The sequence below is a fragment of the Helianthus annuus genome, chromosome 5 (genome assembly GCF_002127325.2).
Source record: "Helianthus annuus cultivar XRQ/B chromosome 5, HanXRQr2.0-SUNRISE, whole genome shotgun sequence".
Lineage (NCBI taxonomy): Eukaryota > Viridiplantae > Streptophyta > Magnoliopsida > Asterales > Asteraceae > Helianthus > Helianthus annuus.
In genome coordinates, this window is record NC_035437.2 from 46,877,572 (window position 1) to 46,894,235 (window position 16,664).

Consider the following 16,664-nt stretch of genomic DNA (forward strand, 5'->3'; position numbering starts at 1 on the left):
TTATTACGATGTCTTAAAGTTTTAAACTTTTTAAGGAAAGGGTATTTTTGTCATTTCGCACCCGCTTAGCTGAGAAAACTAACTGATGTTAGGCACAAAGACTATCCGGGAACGAAAATTGAAAAGTTGGGGGACTATAGCTATAATTTTAGAAAGTTGGGGACTAAAGGTGAAAAAAGAGCAAGTCACAGGGACTATCCGGGCATTTAACTCTAGTTATGTCTTAAAGTTCTAAACTTTTGTCATAAAACGGTTAGGCCATGTGTAAGAGAGGGGCTTTATATCACAAGAGGGTGTAGTGGTAAGGGGGTTATATAACTCTTTCAATTATACATGCATATGTATGTATATATATGTATGTGAGTGGGGGGGAAAGATTGTGCAGATGAAAACGCCGCGAAGAGGATCAGGGGAGCCAAGATTTAAACCCCCATAGCGCCGCCTGTAGCGGTGTTCCACAGCACTATGGGGCGCCATAGCCGGAAACGCCGTGATGTGCCGGCCCATTACACAAGGTTGTATAGTATATAGGCTTCTAGTGGCAATGATATATCTGTAATAAAGGACCCAAAATATTTCAAAGATTCCTGTCAAGGTTTAAGCTTTTTAACCTTTCAGAATTATTTAATTGTTTATTTTATAGGCAAAAGATCAAATACAAATAATCTTAACATACTAAACATACAAATTGAAGGAAAACCCAAAAAGACAAGGTGGCATTTTTGTAATTACCAACAACTATCAAAGTTACAACCAAAAATACCTAAACAAACACAATTTTTTTTTAACATTTTTTATTAAAAAATCGCTACATTTCGTTAGCAAAAAAAAATATATTTTTTTTTGGCTGCTACTAAAAGTAGCGATTTTTTAATAAAAAAATGTTAAAAAAATAAAATAAAATAATTTGTGTGTTTTTTTTTTTATTTTTTTAGGTTTTTTGAGGGGTTTAGTTTTTAGCATTTTAGCTTGGGTTGGGGGGGGGGGGTTAGGTTTTTTTTAGGTTTTTGGGGGTGTGTGTGGGGGGGGGTTAGGTTTTTTTTTAGGTTTTTTTTTTTTTGGGGGGGGGGTAGGTTTTTTTAGGTTTTTGGGGGTGGGGGGTAGGTTTTTTTTAGGTTTTTGGGGGGTGGGGGGGGGGGGTTAGGTTTTTTTTGGGGGTGGGGGGAGTGGTTAGGTTTTTTTAGGTATATTTGTAGAGTAACTTTGATAGTTATTGATAATTACAAAAATGCCACCTTGTCTTTTTGAGTTTTCCTTCAATTTGTATGTTTAGTATGTTAAGATTATTTGTACAAGAACTTTACCCTTATTTTATAATCTTTCAATCCAAGTACTGTAAAACAAATAACCAAATAAGCCAAGTAAAACCAAAAATAATAAATATAAAATTTAATAAAACTAGATAATGAAAAGTAGTACAGTAATGAAGTAAAAGAAAAAAAAAATCAACTTTCATGGTTGAAAAGTATTGACTTATGGTTGTAGGTTTAATTTCAACTTATTGTATCCCTTTTGCTAGAATTTGTGCTTCATCATATAACGTGGACTTGCTTGGTATTAGTTTAACTTTCATGGGTATATGTTAAAGTTAATGTGGCATGGCATAGCGGTATTATTAAGTTGTGTTGCTAAGGTATCCTTTCCTTTGTGCCGAGGGACGCAACTTCAATATTCATTCAAGTCTCATAATAGACAAAAGATGTTAATTTAGGAGTAGACGAAACTAGAGGATCTCTGAGTTAGCCCGTAAAATAAATTAGTGATTGGTTAACAATGATCTCATTATGCTACAGGGTGTGGTATAAAGCCTCTTGGGGCTTTATCACGCTACCTTAGTGCCACGTCAACGCCACGTCACATAGGGGCTTTAAAGCTCATTTCTTTAACTTGAATGCAATAATTTAAAGCCCCTTTAAAACCTTCTATTAAACAAAATACAAGAAAAAAATAAAGAGAATAAATCTGATTGGTTGAAAATTATGGGCCCCACCTTCTTTCCCCAAGGCGTTGGCATGCTGATAGACATGGGAAGGGAGGGGTCTCAATCAAAATCGTATGTACCATGAGAATTTACTGAATTACAATGATGGGAACATACCCATAAATAGATACACTAGTCCTTTACCCGCGCGATGCGGCGGGAAACATATCACTTCGGTTGGTGATTTTAGTGCTATGTACGGGGCGGTTCGGTTTTAAGCCATAACCAAAACCAAATTCGTGATGCAACGGAAAACACAACACTTGTTAGTAATTCTAATGGTGTGCATGAGAAGGTTTAGTTCAATTGGGTCATAACTAAAATCTAAATTTTCGATTAAGGTACTTCAAAATCTAATTATTTTTCCTTCCCCGTGAGAGAACCATGGGGCATACACAATCCCTTGTTAACAAACAACATTGTAAAACGGCGACTAACCACTAAATTTTTAGTTAAGAAGTTGTGGAAAGAGGTCAATTGGACTCCAGATCCGCCCTCCTACACATCCTAACCACCATAGCCCCGCCACCCGCCTCCACAATCGAAACTCCAGATCGCCACCGCCCTCCTCTTCTCCTCCTCAGCTAAACCAGCACAGAGACACCATATTTCTCCTCCACAGACGCCATCATCTCCTCCGCTCCTCCACAACTCTGCCGCCCTCCATCACTCCGCCGCCCTTCATCGCCGACCCTCCACAGCTTCCATCTCTCTTCTACGGCCTCAACTTCACTTATCGATTCTTTAGGTGATATACTTTTGTTAATTTTCTAGTAGGAAACCCGCACGATGCAATGGGGACAACAATTTATAACGCGATGTTGATCCATTCTCTTGTAATATATAGTTTATATAGTATTTATGTTAGTCTTTTATTCGTAGAAACCCACACACAATAATTTACATTTACAATCTCTATTAAATGATAACAAGATACAAATAATAAAATATGAATAATAAACATTGCAATTTACGAATTGAAATCCAAATACACGAGAGTCATAAACATAGTAATTTAATAATAAAAAACCACGTGTTAGCTACTTGCATTGTATGAGATCATTTTTCATTAGCCTTACACATCTCGGTTAGCTCATCCACATGGTCCGACACCATTCTTCTTAAAAAATATAGGGAGTTTTTTGTATCTTTTCCTGATTGACTGTTATTGCTACCGGATAATGACTTTCTTGTATCTCGGTGATTAATTATATATGTTATAAACATTGGCGATAGAATAATTTAAAAAAAAAAATCCTCAAATTATTAAGCATTATGTTATATGTGTATTGTGGGCCTTCGAAAATTAGCAACATATATATCTAAAAGGCTATGCAAAAAGATGCAACATGGAACAAGGTAAACGTGTGAAATGTGCATATAATCTTCGGACTCGAGTAATAATTAGCCACGTTTTCATCCTTTAACTCAAAAATAACACTAACCTTTTGAGTTTATGAAGAACTGAATTAATTAAACTTCACATTTTATAAAGACGTGCACGGTTAGATATTTCAAAGCATAAAACTTGTTTTTATCCTTTTTTTTCTTTTTTCAACTATTCGATTAAAATGAATTAAGAGCATTCACATCTATTCCACCATATTTTCACTCTAAATTACACTAAAAAACACTACATTTTCTCTCTCCTTTTCAATTAAATAATATTCTTTTATACCTATATCATTGCCTTTTCTCTCTCTTCCACTCACAACCACTTTCAAAATATATTAAAAAATTATAGGGGGGTGAACAGTGTTTTTTCAAATATACAGATGAACAGTAACATTTTCTCTCTCCTCCACTCACAACCACCTTTTATACTCTTTATATTATAAGACATTTGTTTGGGAAGACATTTCAAAATGTGCTTTGCAGTGTCAACTGTGCAAGTTTGACTTTTATACTTGTCTTCTTCACATAATTCTTTTTTTTGCCAGCCAAAGAAAAAATCCATTCACCCATCAAATGAAACAAATATTTTAAACAGTTCATCATTTAAAATAATAATCCATCACCAACACGAATTTAATTTCATCAAAACCACCAATTACAAATCTAAAGCAAACATCCTACCAAACGATACCACAAACACCTACTCAAACCTTTCTAAGAACTCGTAAATTTAATAATTGCCTTCCGCATACTTTGTAAACTCACTTGCAAAACAAGCTTCACAACAATCTGAATTTCCCTAGACGACAACATTGTTGGTGGTAATGTGTAGATCGGTGTTGTTGTCAGGCTGTAGTCATTAGAGGTTGTTGTCAAACCAGTCAGCACGTCTGCAACATCCTTGACTGCAATCGTGGAATCTGTCTTAAGGGTCACGTAGACGTAAAGGCACAACGTATAGCATAACTGAGGAAAATCGTAAAAGTGAGTCATGTACTCGAACGATTCTTTTCTGCAAATTTGCGCATTTTGTAAAAAGTGCGCCTCAGGCTACTAAAGGCGCAAAGGCTTGCACCTTGACGCGCCTAAGGAGGCGCACTTTTTAAAACCCAGCATTAGTTGTAGCCAAATGCCTTACCAAGAAACATACCTTATAAAAAAATAAAAAATTGTTACCAATGATGCCTCCTGCAGCAATGGGAACTAACATGATTGAAATATCTATCGGTTCCAGACCTAAATAGCCAATCCCCGTTTAACCTTTTCAAACTTTAAAAGTAGGCATAAAACCTAAATGAGATCAAGCAAAAAGTCTGACCTGCTGCAACCATGTCCGATTGATTCGTTATGCCATCAATGCTTACTTGCGATCTTGCTATAATCTGAAGCGTTTCAAGAAGAATTCTATCGTTCCTCGCACTATCAATCTGAAATCAAATCAAACAGATCATGTAAATTACAATTCAAGTAGGTTCATTTAAAATTTTAGAAGATATAAGAAGTGCAATGATGTGTGTTATGCTTTAACTTTTTATAGTCTATATAAGAGCAGCCCTGCAAACACGTTCTTCGATTCTATAGATATATGTTTTAATTTGATTAAAATGTATGTATTTTTATGATGGCAATCTTGATCCATCCATCCTGTTTTAAGCCAACTATTTTACTCAACTGACCCGTTTGAGGAAAAACATAACCCGAATGGATCCATTTATTCATAAACGGGTCAAAATTTCCTGCTTTAGCTCATATGATAAACTTACAAGAAAGCCGAGTTCATCATCCAGCCAGTTCACAAAAGCCACCACATCTTCTATGGCAAAAACACACTGTTTCCAACTGTTAACATACATCATTAATTCATTATATAAGTTTCTGTAATCATATTCAATCCATTAATTTCGACCTGTATGAGCAACCATTAACAAATCTGATACACCCCTATTTTCCAAGAACCGTTATAAAAGAACTAAAAAATAAAAAAAAAACATTACAAAATTCCTTTTAAGAGATGGCTGATTAAATGCTATTAAAAATATTGTAATCACCTGTAATGTATCTGGGTACTCATCTAATACAGCAGCTAGTGCGTCAGCAGCAGCCATTCGAACATTATAATTAACATTTGATAGAGACCTGAAGAGTCCAGAATAATCGGTCCCAAATTTGTGGTCGTAATGTTCCCACACATCCTGTGCCACTTCAGCCACGGACTGGAATATCCAATAAGCATTACATGCAACAATGGTCAATAGGTCTTTATATAGTAAAGTAGAACCATGATTAATAGATAAAAATAATGTTTTAATTTGATTAAAATGTATGTATTTTATCTTGATCCATCCAACCTATGTTTTAAGCTAACTATTTTACCCAACTAACCCGTTTAAGGAAAAACATAACCCGAATGGACCCATTTATTCATAAACAGGTCAAAATTTCCTGTTTTAGCTCATATGATAACAGAAAGCTGAGTTCATCATCTAGCTAGTTCACATAAGCCGCCATATCTTCTATTTCCGGATAAATCACATTGTTGACCTCTCGTATTAACGAATTCATGAATTTCCCTTGAGTCTCAACATCCTCCTTTATCTAAAAATTACATAAAATATCAATATTCAGACATCTTCTACTTTGATTGTTTAACATTTTCATTATGTACATCCTGGTTCGAACTGATTCGATTGACTTTCGAATTGTTTCGGTGTCATTTGAGATTTTCGGTCATTTCGGTCTATTTCAGTGTGTTTTTTTATGTGTTCGAACATGTGTTAATGAATTTTGGTTAGTTTCGTGTCATGTTTTGATAACTTCGAAAAAAAATTATCATTACAGACAGTTTGTTTTATCATCGTTTTAAATTTCGAAACATCATCTCGTGTTAGATCTGAGTTACAAGTGTTTGGATCTGAGTTTGATGTGTTCGAACAGTAAAAAATATAATAAAAAAGGTTTTCTGGCTGTGTTCAAAAACCTATCTGAAACAAACCGGAAATGAACCGATTACACCGAAACTCCGATTTCGATCGTCAGTACGGCTGCAAACGCAGCAGCAAAAGGCTCCATTTTTACACCCATTTGCTGCTGCGTTTGCAGCCGTAAAGGCACCGTTAAACGGCTGCAAACGCGGCAGGAAACAGGTGCAAAAAATGCAGCCGTTTGCAGCCGCTTAGCGGGGCGTTTACGGTTGCAAACGGGTGTAAAGACGCAGCCGTTTAACGGCAATACACAATAAAAATTGAAAAGGGATAAGATGTCACTGACCCGATAAGGTAGCTCATGTAACACACTCTGATTTTCAAACTTTTGAGGTCGATTAACTGAGTTTGGCTTTACACAGCGGACGTAATGAGGCTCTGTTGAGCTGAGCGTATCCATAAGAGCTTGCAGTTGTTGCTATAACCATGAAGAAAAAAAAACAAAAATATTACAAAACTATGTCTAAAAAACTTCGTATCCTAAATAAATAACCATACCTTAAATCTAGATGCCACTGAAGAGAATTTGTATGAAAATCTAGAAGATTCTTCAGCAATGCTGGGAAAAGACCAGCAATAAAACTACACTTTGACGAAGACATTAGATTACAGTGATCAACAAAATAATCACGGTTTTTATCCAAGAACGAATATGTTTGATAACTGACCTGCATTTGAAGAAATACGATTGAATATTATGAAGACGTGTATTGTGTTGGTAACCTAAACACTATGATATATGACTTACCTTGCCAGCATAGTGAGAAATGGCGAAATCTGTCTCAGAGAATTCCGCCTTCCCTAACCTTGAGTGGGCCCGCAAATTCTGGAAAATGCAGCTCTTTCTTTCGCTGTAGAACGCAAAATAACTTAAATTTGAATTTCATTTCATTTCAACCTCTATAAAAACGTATCTCTATAACACAAATCCAATCAAACCTATCACAGATAATTCATCAAACAAGTGGTATACAACACATATGCACCACAATATAAGAAGCATTAAAATATAACAATGACATGAAAACGAAGGACATAAAAGAAAATACCTTATAGGCAGTATCAAAGCCAAAATTTGTAAGTGCTTCTTTACATTTCATTCCCCATCAATGGTCTTTCAGCATTAATGGCTCGAGTCTTCAAATTCTTACTCTTGTAGGGTATATATTCGAAATTCTAAACACATAGAAGAAAAATAATCAGCAAGTATTGAAACTATGAGATCTAAATTGTGAAAAACCATAAATCCACCTGGAAGGTGACATCCATATAAAAGAGGTACAATGTTCAAATATGGTGTATACACAACTTACCCTTTAATCAGCCAACATCAAGATTGTTTTCAATTGAAATTTCCTCCCACAGTACACAAACAGGTCCTCAAGACTCGGTCCTAGCAAATCAATAATTAAAACATTATCCTCTCCATCTACACCAGACCATTTTATGGAAGGTATACTGCCTACAAGTGAAAATAAAACATTATAAATCATATCATTCAGAGTGAAATAAAAGATAAACATATAAATCTGCATTGTTATATTACTACCTTCGAGCCCTGTTTCTTAACCAGGTTGTATCCACTCCAATTGCTGGATATGTTCCGCCTGCAACCGCTCCGACCCGTAATCTATCGTACATCTCAATTAATTGGGTTTTCAACCTCCAATTTACAAGTATAAGAATGTTTGCTGGAACAAAAATAGAATGTTTGGTGGAACAAAAATAAGAAGTTATAGGATAAACTTGTTCTCACCTTGAAGAAAGATGGTTCAATAGTGGCCAATGGATCTAATTGTAAACAATAAACGGCATCCATGTTCCCAACAATGATAGTTTAGATGATGAAGATGATACCTGCACCGGTGGTTCAGCCTCCGATGGCTTTATCTTCGCCGAAACCCTAGTCTCCTCCACCAGAGCTCAGGTGTCGGAACCACTGCATTACAACCGGTAGTGGTCACAATGATTACAGAAAATTGTAATAACGAAAGATTTTCAAGATTCCTAGAACAAAGGTTGCAGACCTTCAACGATCTTGTCATGAAACGGCATCTGATGAGAGATCTGGCATGATGTTCTTGAGTCGTAGAGCGAGAGAGAGAGAGAGAGAGAGAGAGAGAGAGAGAGAGAGAGAGGATCTGGAGTTTTGCGAGACATCTGAGTTGTGAGAGAGAAGGAATGGGAAAGGTGGATCCGTGTGAACACAAAAACAGCCGTCAGATTATGATCCGTGTGAAAAAGTGAAAGAAAATGGACGGCTCTTGATGGATCCGGGTGAAGGGTAAAAGTATTGTGTTTCTTTATGCCTTAAGACTTGTACATTGTGCATTGAGGGTGTTTTCAACACATTGTTCAATTACCATTCTGTCCTTCCTATATCCTTATTAAAGTAGTATAGATAAGTTACAGTTAGGTATTCAAAGAATGACAAAGTATACAACTAAGTACATAAACAATTAAGCAATGTTAACATTCGTGAAGTCAATTGCTTTTCCTACGTCTAAAAAGTAACCGCTATTAAACGGGTCGTGTTGGTGGATTGGTAGGTTGAATCCGACACGGACCCGAACACGACAAGTGTATATGCAAGTTGACACACAGACAAACATGTTTAACCAAAAAAGAATAGTATTCTTTTTTTAAATATTAGTACTTTAATGTTCTAAACTTATATACTATTTTTTTATTTTTTACGCACTTATGTTTTAACCATGCCAACTTATTTATAAACCTGAGTGAATTGAAAGTTTTGTCCTTTGTCTTTATACCATGTTATGTCATTTGTCTTTAAAGTTGATGATTTTTGTACTTAGTGTTTCAAAACGTTGCACGTTATGTCACTGATATTTGCTAATTTACACATATTTTAATCCCCCGTTTTACCCCTATTTTATGCGTTTTCGGCCGTAAAACCGTCATTCGGATACTTAATTATCTACACTTTTGTTTACAGGCCTAAAACAGCATACCAGACAAGATGATAGCGAAAACGAGGACTTTCCGGACAAAACGACGAAGCTGCGAACCTTCTGTTAGAAAACTGACCTGGGCGTGTGGAACGGTCGTGCGACCTGATGCACGACCGTGCATCTCCGATAAATCATGAAAGGCCCGGCAGTGAACGAGGGTGCAACTCCGCGTGCAGGGCATTGAAGGCCAACCCGGGAATGCACGGTCGTTCCAGATCTTGCACCCCGTGCGAATCCGATGATCCAGCCAACCTCGGAACTGAACGACCAGTGCGACCAGGCGTGCAACAAGAACCCGGTAATGAATGACCGTGCCGTATGAAGAACGGTCGTGCGATATTGAATCTGGTCAACGATCTGATGACGTCATGCAGTATGGTGGACCATCCCCAATAATTGCTTAAAGTGCACGGTCGTGCCACAGGAAGAACGACCGTGCGAGATCGAAAAAATATAAAAACAGAACAGAAACATTCTGTTCGTAATTCTGGAATTTTGGGAGCTTCACAGGCGATCTTACAGGCTCCGGAGGCTTTGCTTTTGACCCGGATTCAAGCCACATTGTGCCGTTTAGCTCCATTACTATCCGGATTCTTAATCTCATGCTTGTTTATGGTTTGGTTTTCTAATCTTTCCATGATTTTGTTAATCTTTCAAGCATTTAGGTTAATGTTTATGTATTATTGTAGCCTTTGGGCAAAAACATAACAATCTCTTGCTTGATTATAACCATTAGTGTGTTAATCTTTGTCTGTAATGACATTTGGAAGTATTTTCTATGTTAATCTTTGATGATTAGTTTGCAACCTTGTTATTGATATTGATTTCTTGATTATAAGTAATTATGTTGGATGATTGATGCTTGGTTAGTTAAGATAGTTGAAAAATGAAGCTTAATTAATCTTTTATTAGTAAACTTTGAACTTGGTTAACTAGTTTAGCTTGGTTTAAATGTATGCATCATGATACTAGAGATGGTTAGTGATTTAATAAAATGTAATTATTGTTAATCAAGAGAGCTTTCGGTCACGTAAGGACCTTAACGAGTTAGATGGTGTCATTATAAATTCTTACCATGATTTGTTAGCTTAGTTAGTAGTTTAGGCCAAAATTGCTATCTTGGTGAATTATTATGCAAGATTTGTAAAATGAACTCGGTTGTGATTTAATCTAGTTTATGCTTGTCTCGGTGGTTGCATTGTGTTTATCGGTGTTGCTTTCCTTGATTAAGTGCGGTTAGAAAACTCCTAACGGATGACTAACTCATTTTTAGGAGATTTTCATAGACATTTATTAATTGCACGTTAAAGAACAATTTTAGGTGGTTAAAGTGTGTTTATCGTTTTAGCTTTCCGAATGATTGTCATGTTAGGATTCCCGAAAGGGATACTAATTGTCTTAAATTGGAAAATTGACCAAATGCTTCTAGTGCCAAAACCGACTTAGTTGACATGCTGTGGTTGTGTATTAAGCAAGGCTTTTTATCTATTATCTATTATGTTTTTATGATGTATTTGTTTACGCTTACTTTAGTTTTTATAAAATCAAACAACTTATGTTTTTACCGGTAGTTTAGTGACAAAGGTCTAGTATTATTCCTCCGCCCATTTCCTTGGATCAATACTTGGTTCTTACCGATACTTTACTACATATATGACGGGGTAGACTTGCCTCTTTCGTGTGTGTTTTGATGTAAAAGTAATTATCACTTTTATAAATTTAAAACCGAACCGTGTGTAATTTCATTGCAAAATTATGTATATATACGCACACGTCAAGTTTTTTAAGCCGTTTCCGGGGAAATGGCGAGTTTTAGGAGCGACCCGAGTCATTGTGTTATCGGTGTATATACTTGTTAATATTTGTGTATATTTTCGTGATTATTTATTTATTTGTTAATATTTCGTGCTTTTAATTCAATTTATTCATTTTCATGATTCTTTTGTACACTTGTAAATTTTTATTCTATTTTATTTGATCTAATCCGGATTTATTTGTTCATTTATTCGTTGAATTTTCGGCTCTAAAAAATCGTTTTTACACTAGCCGATTCGATTATTTTCATTGCTTTAATTTTTATAAAAATTTCGTCCCATTTTCGGATTTTTATAAAATTTTCAGCCCACTTAAAATAATATTCTGTTTCTTTTCAAAAAAAAAAAAAAACAGCAAAAAACAGCATTATTATATTAATAAAATATTCACTGTGTCAGTTTTTTGTTTGCAGGTTGATGTCCTCAACTCCCGCGCCCGCTATTGCTGAGCCGACTGACGAACCAGCGCATAATCTTAGAAGAAGTAAGAGGCTGCGCGAAAGGTCACTTGTCATTGCACAACGCATTACAAATGCAATCGACGAGCCGATGATTATCTCTGAAGACGAAAGCTCAGGGGACGAGGAGAGAGTCGTCATGGCGGACGACGACCGACCTTTGAATGAAACAAATCAGCCTGGAAGGGCAGGCCTGGAGCCGAGTATGAAGAATTCTGTACAGTTTGACGGACGTGAGCATGAAGATCCTGGGAGGCATATCGCTGCTTTTCTCGCTGTCTGTTCGACATTTAGGATTACAGGTGTTTCGGAGGATGCGATTCGGTTGAGGTTGTTTCCGTTTTCGTTACGTGACAAAGCTAGAGCTTGGCTTATGTCACTTCCTGCCGGGTCCATCAGGACCTGGAATCAGTTGGCGGAGCAGTTTATGCAGAAATATTTTCCACCTGAGAAAACGAACAAGCTACGGAATCAGATTGTTTCCTTTCGCCAGGACGAGGGCGAGTCGTTGCATGCGGCTTGGGAGAGATTCAAGGATTTGTTGATTGATGTGCCACATCATGGCTTCTCTAAGCGACAGCTGGTTTTGACGTTCTATCAGGGGCTCAGTTATAATAAGCAGGAGCGATTAGACGTGAACGCGGGAGGCGATCTAGGAACTAAGACGCCGACTGAAGCGTATGATATTATAGAAAAAGCTGCGTTGAAATCCAGCTCGCGTCGGGAAGGAGATAGAGGTCGGGCATCATCATCATCATCTTGCACAGGAGTTCATGCTGTAGACGACTACACGGCCATTACTGCACAAATCTCGGCTCTTGCATCGAGATTCGATAGGTCCCAGATGATTGCGCATGCTGGCTCGGTATGTGACCAGTGCGGAGTGTCACACGAGCCTGGGGCATGTTTTCAGGGAGTCGTATATAAGGGCCACGAAGAAGTAGATTTCGTGAGTAATCAAGTGAGGCCGCAGAACAACCCGTACAGTAACACCTATAATCCCGTTTGGAGAAATCACCCAAATTTTGGGTGGCGAGCGAACACAGGAAATCAGAACCCATTGGGGTTCACTCAGCGTGCTCCAGCGCCTCAGCAGGGTCAGCAGTACCAGCAGTACAACCAACCTTACCAGCAGCGTCCATATTCGTACCAGAATCAGGGCATTGGGAGTAGCTCCCAGCAGCAGGCCCCTCAGTCTAATTCCAAGCTGGAGGATATGATGGCTCAGCTTCTCTCTAGCTCCGAAAAACGATACCAACAAAGCGAAGATCGTTTTCTAGCTAACGAGGGAGAAATGAGGAGTTAGAAAGCCTCGATTCAGAATATCGAGAATCAGGTTGGTCAGCTAGCGCAGATGATGTCCAAAAGGCCCCCAGGCAGTCTTCCAGGTAATACAGAACCAAACCCGGGCGGGCATGTGAATGCGATCATGACCAGGAGTGGAAAAACTACCGGACCCGTCATATCGGACTCATCGCCGATCACTGAAGCGGTCCCGACTGACACACCGGACGAGGTGCAAGCCAGGCTACGCCCAGAAAGTACAGCACAAGTCCAGGAGCCGGTCAAAGATTACACTCCACCAGTACCTTATCCAGGCAGGCTGAAGAAACAGAAGAACAAAGAGCAATACGGTAAGTTCCTTGAGTTGTTTAAGCAACTACACATTAATATACCGTTTGTTGAAGCCTTGGCCCAGATGCCAAAGTATGCGAAATTCCTTAAGGATATCCTCTCGAATAAACAAAAGCTCGAGGATATATCATGTGTGGTGATGAATGAAACTTGTTCCGCCGTTCTGCAAAACCGTCTGCCCACGAAAATGGGAGATCCTGGTAGTTTTACGCTCCTGTGTTTGATTGGAAACATGTCTGTTAGCCATGCATTGGCTGACTTGGGAGCGAGTATCAACCTTATGCCGTATAAGGTTTTTACAAAGCTGGATCTGGGTGAGCCGTTACCCACTAGGATGAGCATTCGGTTGGCAGACCACTCAATAAAGTATCCGTGTGGATTTGTGGAAAACATGCTTGTAAAAATTGATAAATTTGTTTTCCCCGTGGACTTTGTTATTCTTGACATGGACGAGGATTCAAAAGTACCTTTGATACTTGGACGTCCTTTCCTTAATACAGCGAGGACGATTGTTGATGTGGCAGCTGGCCAAATCACGCTCCGAGTGAATGATGAGCACGTGACATTCGATATCAAAAGATCGATGCAGCATCCGCAATGTCACGATGACAAGCTTTACTACGTCGACATTGTCGATGCATGTGTGTGCTCTCATTTTCAAGGTACTATTGACGAGATTGATTTGGACACACGTCTGTCGTGTGGGGATCTGATTAGCATTACGCAGGATGGCCACGATTTCGAGCAGCTAGTCTATCATATTGGTGACGATGGTTCCCAGAGTCCGGAGAGGTTTCTAGAAATTGGCCATGTAAAAGAGGAGGAAGCAAAGACTCTTCGGTTGAAGATCCGACGCCTTTGGAGTTGAAAGAACTCCCGCCACATCTCGAGTATGCATTTCTGGACGAGGAGCGTCGCTTACCGGTCATAATTTCGGCATCATTGGAAAAGGATGAGAAAAATCAGCTTCTTGAGGTTCTGAGACTTCATAAGAGAGCCATTGCATGGAAAATCATGGATATCAAAGGCATCAATCCTTCTTTCTGTACTCACAAGATTCTGATGGAAGACGAGTACAAACCGTGTGCACAGCATCAGAGGCGTTTAAATCCAAATATGCAGGACGTGGTGAAGAAGGAGGTGATTAAGTTGTTGGATGCCGGGATGATATATCCTATTTTGGACTCTGTGTGGGTGAGTCCAGTGCAGGTTGTACCTAAGAAAGGTGGTATGACTGTAGTCTCGAATGATAGGAATGAACTAATTCCTACCCGTACCGTCACTGGGTGGCGAGTTTGCATTGACTACCGCAAACTTAATGATGCTACTCGTAAGGATCACTTCCCGCTTCCATTCATCGATCAGATGTTGGAACGTCTGTCGGGGAAGTTGTATTACTGTTTCCTAGACGGGTTCTCTGGGTACTTTCAGATTCCTATCGCTCCTGAGGATCAGGAGAAGACTACCTTTACCTGCCCCTTCGGCACATTCGCCTACCGGCGGATGCCTTTTGGGTTGTGTAATGCACCAGCGACCTTCTAGAGATGCATGGTTGTAATTTTCCATGACATGATCGAGGATTCCATGGAGGTTTTCATGGATGATTTTTCGGTATTTGGGGATTCCTTCGATCACTGCTTGGAAAATTTGAGAAAGATGTTGAAGAGGTGTGAGGAGACGAATCTTGTCCTGAACTGGGAAAAGTGCCACTTCATGGTGAAGGAGGGCATAGTTTTGGAACACAAGATTTCGCATGCTGGTATGGAGGTTGATCCAGCCAAAGTGGATATCATTTCACGACTTCCACCTCCCACCTCTGTGCGAGCGATACGGAGCTTTCTTGGTCATGCGGGGTTCTATAGGCGATTCATCAAGGATTTTTCAAAGATCGCTAGGCCCATGGCCCGTTTGTTGGAGAAAGACGCTCCGTTCATATTTGGAGATGATTGCTTGAGAGCCTTTGACCTTCTCAAGCAAAAGTTGATTGAGGCCCCTATTTTAGTTGCACCCGACTGGAGTCTGCCGTTTGAGATTATGTGCGACGCGAGTGATTACGCTATAGGGGCCATTCTTGGCCAAAAGAGAGAAAAGCACTTTCACCCGATCTATTATGCGAGCAAAACTCTTCACGACGCTTAGGAGCATTATACCACGACAGAAAAAGAGCTCTTGGCGGTCGTTTTCGCATTTGACAAATTTTGATCGTACTTGGTGCTTTCGAAAACCATTGTATATACTGATCACGCTGCCATCAAATATCTCTTCAGCAAACAGGACGCTAAACCGCGTCTGATCAGGTGGATCTTGTTGCTGCAGGAGTTCGATATTGAAATTCAAGATAAAAAGGGTGCGTTGAATGTAGCGGCTGACCATCTATCTCGGTTAGAGCATGGAGACATCGTGGACGTGCGTTGGGATTCCATAAATGACAACTTCCCACACGAGTCTTTGATGAGTGTTGAGATATGCGATGAGTCGCCATGGTTCGCCGACCTTGCGAACTACCTTGCTTGCGGGATTCTGATTAAAGGGTTGACTCACCAGCAAAAGAGGAAATTCTTTTCGGATGTCAAGCACTACATTTGGGATGACCCTTACTTGTTTCGGGTTGGTGCTGATCAGGTGATTAGGAGATGTGTTTCAGGGAAGGAGGCGACCGATATTCTGCCCCACTGTCACGAGGGACCTACCGGAGGCCACCATGGAGCCAACTTTACCGCCAAGAAGGTGTTGGATTCCGGGTTTTATTGGCCGACTATATTTCGTGATGCGCAGAGTTGGGTTAGAGCGTGCGATGCTTGCCATAGGGCGACAAATATATCGGCACGTGATGAAATGCCTCAGAACTGGATTCAGGTTTGTGAAGTCTTTGATATCTGGGGGATAGACTTCATGGGACCATTTCCCCCCTCACGAGGTAATAAGTACATCCTGGTCGCAGTTGACTATGTATCGAAGTGGGCGGAGGCACAGGCCTTACCCACCAATGATGCCAGGGTGGTCGTGAGATTTTTGAAAAGCTTATTTGCCCGGTTCGGCGCTCCGAAAGCACTTATCAGTGACAGAGGGACGCATTTTTGCAATACTCAGCTCGAGAGAGCTTTGTCCCGTTACGGTGTGCATCACCGTCTATCCACGCCCTATCATCCACAGACAAGCGGGCATGTGGAAGTCATAAACCGGGGGCTGAAAAGAATCCTTGAGCGGTCAGTAGGTGCAAACCGCAAGGATTGGTCGGATAAGCTTGATGAAGCGCTGTGGGCTTTCCGTACGGCTTACAAGACGCCTATTGGAACTACTCCCTTTAGGCTTGTGTATGGAAAGGCATGCCATTTACCGGTTGAGTTGGAGCATAAAGCAATGTAGGCTCTAAAAACCGCAAATCTGGACCTAAAAGCCGGAGGTCAAGCCCGGTTTCTCCAGATTCA

At 39.5% G+C, this 16,664-nt stretch overlaps 1 long non-coding RNA gene across 6 annotated transcripts; it reads right to left on the reverse strand.

Annotated features, from left to right (window-relative positions):
- Positions 1-3,956: 3,956 nt before the first annotated feature.
- LOC110940582 lies at positions 3,957-8,518 on the reverse strand. Of its 6 annotated transcripts, none has more exons than XR_004893803.1 (12): positions 8,385-8,518; positions 8,114-8,296; positions 7,907-7,987; positions 7,671-7,750; positions 7,407-7,533; positions 7,106-7,208; positions 6,856-6,939; positions 6,644-6,775; positions 5,425-5,971; positions 5,140-5,215; positions 4,695-4,803; positions 3,957-4,612 (listed from the first exon to the last, which is right to left on the reverse strand). It is a non-coding gene; the product is annotated as an uncharacterized LOC110940582 (long non-coding RNA). The 6 variants fall into 6 exon arrangements; XR_004893802.1 differs by having other exon boundaries at positions 7,671-7,819; XR_002593317.2 differs by having other exon boundaries at positions 3,985-4,342; positions 4,527-4,564; positions 7,671-7,819; positions 7,907-8,296.
- Between the last annotated feature and the right edge of the window lie 8,146 nt (positions 8,519-16,664).